At 40.7% G+C, this 5,258-nt stretch overlaps 1 pseudogene; it reads left to right on the top strand.

The window, feature by feature from the left end:
* Positions 1–281: 281 nt before the first annotated feature.
* On the top strand, positions 282–5,134 carry LOC100958436 (annotated as a pseudogene).
* The last annotated feature ends 124 nt before the right edge of the window (positions 5,135–5,258 follow it).

Genomic DNA, 5,258 nt, shown 5'->3' with positions numbered 1-5,258 from the left:
AAAAAAAAAAACATTTATATGCAGACATCCAGTACAGAATAGGAAGTACTTGATACTTTTCTGAGTAGTGATCCTAAAATAACAGGCACAAACATCTCCAATAAAATGGGGATTTCGGCTTTGCAGACACTGCCACTTCTTAGTCGTCTGCTATTAGCCATGGTCGGTCAACCACAGTGTATTCTTCGATATTGCCACCAATGGCAAGCCCTTGGGCTGTGTCTCCTTCGAGCTGTTTGCAGACAAAGTTCCAAAGGCAGCAGAAAACTTTTGTGCTCTGAGCACTGGAGAAAAAGGACTTCATTATAAAGGTTCCTGCTTTCACAGAATTATTCCAGGGTGTATGCACCAGGGTGGGGACTTCACACGCCATAATGGCAGTGGTGGCAAGTCTATGTACGGGGAAGAAATTCGAAGATGAAAACTTCGTCCTGAAGCATACAGGCCCTGGCATCTTGTCCATGGCAAATGCTGGACCCAACATGAACGGTTCCCAGTTTTTCATCTGCACTACCCAGACTGAGCGGTTGGATGGCAAGCATGTGGGCTTTGGCAAGGTGAAGGCTTGAACGCTGTGGAAGCCATGGAGTGCTCTGGGTCCAAGAATGGCAAGACCAGCAAGAAGATCACCATTACTGACAGTGGGCAGCTGTAATACATTTGACTTAATGTTTCAACCACCAAACCGTTTCTCCTGTAGCTCAGGAGAGCCCCCCTCGACCCCATTTGCTCACAGTATCCTGTCATCTCTGTGTTCACTGCAGTTCTTTGAGTTGCATATTTTCCTTATTTCTCTCCATGTCTAGCTGGATTGTAGAGTTAAGTTTATGATTATGAAATAAAACTAAATAATAAAAAAATAGAGATTTCACGTAAACATAGTCAAATAGTTTTTTCTAGAGCCATAATAGCAAAAAAAGAATAATATGCAATTTTAAACTAACTTTAATATAGAATGAAGGTAGGAAAGAATTAATAGTTTGGTCTATAGAAAAGTTATGTAAAGTCTAATAGTATTTCAGACGCCTCAATTCTTGGCACAGTTATCACCGATCCATGCAAGGTGCCTCTTACGTATGGATGTATATGTTTAATATATCTATTTTTTATTTGTAGATTTCTTTTTTCTTTTTTTTGCAGTTTTTGGCCAGGGCTGGGTTTGGACCCACCACCTTGGGCATATGGGGCCGGTGCCCTACTCTTTTGAGCCACAGGCGCCGTCTTAGTTGTAGATATTCTTGCACGGTGCATTACTTTCTGATTTTATGTAATGCAAGTGTTATATGCATCTCACTAGTTTTTAGTTTCATCCCTCAGCTGTTTTCAAGACATGTCCATGTGGTCGTGCGTATGGCGCCTCTTTGGAAGTGTTTGTTTCCCAGACGTGGACTCCAGCTTGCCTCCACGCCTAATGGTGCAATGAACAGCCTCAGCATGCCTCTTTGTGGACCCTGTATGAGAAGCCCTTTGGGATGGTCTTCTATCTTCTCTATTAACCAATCATCTATCTAGTCTAGCCTTTAGGAACAGAAATGCAGAGTCAGAGATTTTGTTCTTAGATGACCAGGTACTGCCAGATTGTTCTTCAGAACAACTGAACTTGTCTACAGTGTCACCAACAGTATTAAGTTTCCTGTATCCCCACCCTCTGGCTATACTTGGCATTATTTGCTTTGTACATTTTTTGAGAATCCAGTAGGTGTAAATGGCATCTTGTAATTTTAATTTGCACTTATCTGATTGTTGGGTTTGAGCATCTCCTGCCAGGATTGCTTTTCCTGTGAATTGCTCTTCATATCTTTTTTTTTTTTTTTTGAGACAGAGTCTCATTCTGTCACCCTGGGTAGAGTGTGCCATGGTGTCATAACTTACCCCAATCTCATACTCTTGGGCTCAAGCAATCCTCCTGTTTCAGCCTCCTGAGTAGCTGGAACTACCAGTGTATGTACCACGCCCGGCTAGTTTTTTTATTTTTAGTAGAGACAGGGTCTCCCTCTTGCTCAGGCTGGTCTCAAACTCCTGAGCTCTGGCAATCCACCTGTCTCGGCCTCCCAGAGTGCTAGGATTACAGGCGTGAGCCACAGTGCCCGACCTGCTTTTCCTATCTTTTTAGCCCTCTTTTCTATTGGGCTGCTTTTCCTCATTGATTTGAAAAATCTCCTTGCATATTATTGTTATTTACCCCATGTTAGGACTGCAAAATAGTACCTTTCCCCTATTGTATGTCAACATTGTCATGGCATTCTTCCCGGAACTTGATTCATTCATTCATTTTGATGTAACCAAATTATATTTACCTTATAGTTCATGGTTTTAAGTTTTTATAGCTTATGCTTTGAAGTCTTTCCCTGACTCTAGGTCATAATAATATTCTCCTACAATTTGTTCTCTTAACTTTACGGTTTTACATCCTATATTTAGGTCTTTAATACCTTTGGAGTCCACCTTCGTATGTGGTGTTTGATGGGAATCAATTAATTTTTATTTACCTACGTATGCCAAACCAGTTTTCTGCACACCATGTATTAGCCAGGCTAGAGTTTCTCCATTTCTTTACAATGCCACCTTATTGTCTATTAAATTCTTACGCAGGCATGGGTTAGTCTCTGTTCTTTAGTTTGTTCTTGTCCCAACTTCCTGTGCCTAAATTATCTCAATATTTGGTAGAGAAAGTCTTCTTTTTGCTTTTTTAAAGTTGTCTAAACTATGTTTATTCTGCTACAAAAGTTTTAGAGTAAGTTTAATGAGTTTATGATAAAAATAAATAGGGCTGGCATTTTGATAGCTTCTTCATGGAATTTATAGATTTGGAGAAAACTAGAGATTCCTAAAATGTTAAGTTGCCCCATCAAGGGCATGGAACCTATATGTCCTTAGCTTATCTATGTCTCTATTACAGTTTGAAAGTTTGTTTCCACTGTTTTGTTGCAAAAACGTTACCTTATTGGCTATACTTTGGTCATAGATAGTATAAAGAAAACGCTACTGATTTTTCTAAGTTATTCTTGTACCAGGGCACTTTGCCCAACTATTTTCTAATGGTTTGGTCAACTTGGTTTTCCCATTCATTAAACCAGGAAGGCTCCTGTGATGCCCTAATCTAACAACACCCTGCTTAGTGAAGGTTTTACAGAGTCTTTCCCTGCATCTAGATCACAATACTATTCTCCTGCAATTTGTTCTATTAACTTTATAGGTTTACATTCTATACGTGAGCATTTAGGTTTTTAATCTACCTGGAGTCCACTTTTACATCCGGTATTTGATGGGGAGCCAACTTTTATTTACCCACATATGCCAAACCAGTTTTTTCCACACCATGTATTGGACAGCCAGATCTCCTCCATTTATTTATGACTCTTTATTGTCTAATAAATTCTCAAATAGGCGAAATAGAGAAATGAAAGACTTTTAATTCACAAACCTATCCATTAACCAACTATTGTCAATGTTCTAATGTTCCTTAAACCTCCGATCTAATGAAACACCCCTGTACAAAAGGGCTCCAGAGTTTATTACATTTGAGAAATAACACTGTATTCTCTTGGAGATTCCAAATGTGCCTATTTAAGTTTCTAGAAACATTGCAATACAGAAAGCATTTAACTTTCCCAAATCATTTGGGACCAAAAACTTTTCCCAAATAACATACTTTGTGTAACACCTTATTTAAATATCTAATCTAGGCTCAGTGCCTGTGGCTCAAGCGGCTAAGGCACCAGCCACATACACCAGAGCTGGTGGATTCAAGCCTGGCCCAGGCCTGCCAAACAATGACAACTACAACCAAAAAATAGCCGGGCATTGTGGTGAGTGCCTGTAGTCCCAGCTACTTGGGAGGCTGAGGCAAAAGAATCACTTAAGCCCAGGAGTTGGAGGTTGCTGTGAGCTGTGATGCCACAGCACTCTACCCAGGGCCATAGCTTGGGGTTCTGTTTCAAAAAAAAAGATATATATATATATATATATATGTATATATATAAAATCTACAAATTACTTATATTTACAAGGAAAGCTTGGAAAGATTTGAGATCTTTCCTATATACAATTTTAAGAGGCCACATGCAGTGGCTAGCACTGGGAGTGTGTGTAAGGAGGGTGGATTGTTTGAGCAGGAGTTCAAGAGCAGCCTGAGCTACAATGAGACCCTGTCTCTACTAGAAAAATTACTTGGCTGCTGTGGCAGATGCGTATATTCCCAGGAATTCAGGAGGCTGAGTCAGGAGGATCACTTGAACCCAAGAGTTTTGTTTTTGTTATTTTTGAGACAGAGTCTCACTATGTTGCCCTTGGTAGAGTGCCATGGCATCACAGCTCACAGCAACCTCAAACTCTTGGGCTTAAGCGATTCTCTTGCTTCATCCTCCCAAGTAGCTGGGACTACAGGTACCCACCACAACACCCTGCTGTTTTGTTGTTGTTGTTGTTGTCATCCTTGTTTAGCAGGCCTGGGCTAGGTTTGAACCTACCAGCCCCAGTGTATGTGGCCGGTGCCCTAACCATCGAGCACGGGCACTGAGCTGAGCCCGAGTTTTAGATTGCTGTGAGCTATAATGCTACAGCACTCTACTAAGGGTGACAAAGACAGACTCTATCTCAAAAATAAATATATATATTGTTTTTGCCTCAGGTTACTTGCAGTGGCTTACCAACTTGCAGTTTTAGCCAAGAAACACTTACCTTAGCTCAAGTGAAATCTGATGCTAAGATCAATGTGTACAACAATAGAAGAGTTGAAACAGAAGTCCAAGGCCCCAAGAACTTGGAAGTTTGGCGCCCCCTGGAGGCAGCCCCACAGAACACAGCTTGGAAAAGCACCCATCTTAAGTGGAAATGTCCCAAGCTACCCTGCTTTAGTTGTATTAAAAACAAAATATTAAGAACCTTTGAATCCTAATACATTTTATCCAGAAATACTAAAGGTTTCAGTTTAAAGGAGTCATGGTAGGAAGAACCTGAGACAATAGCAAGAAACTGGGGTTCTAGTCCCAGTACAGCCACCATCCAGGTGTGTGAATTTGGCAATACCTCTGTGGGTCACTTTCTTGTGAAGTTGTGTGGAGGACAGTGGAGGGCGTGGGGGATGCTCAAGTACATCAGTGTTCCTTGACTGTTCTGCTGAGCTCTCACAGAGGTTGGAACTTCCGACCTCCACCCCTCTCAAAAGGAGCAGCTACTTTTTTTTTTGTAATCAATTTTGTAAGATTTCATTTAAGCAAAAGGTACAGGATTTTGGCTTAAAAATAAGTATTAAAAAC

Source organism: Otolemur garnettii, unplaced genomic scaffold (genome assembly GCF_000181295.1).
Source record: "Otolemur garnettii isolate 467f Iridium unplaced genomic scaffold, OtoGar3 scaffold00156, whole genome shotgun sequence".
Lineage (NCBI taxonomy): Eukaryota > Metazoa > Chordata > Mammalia > Primates > Galagidae > Otolemur > Otolemur garnettii.
Note: the sequence above shows the minus strand (reverse complement) of the source record. Positions and strands in the feature narration are given on the sequence as shown.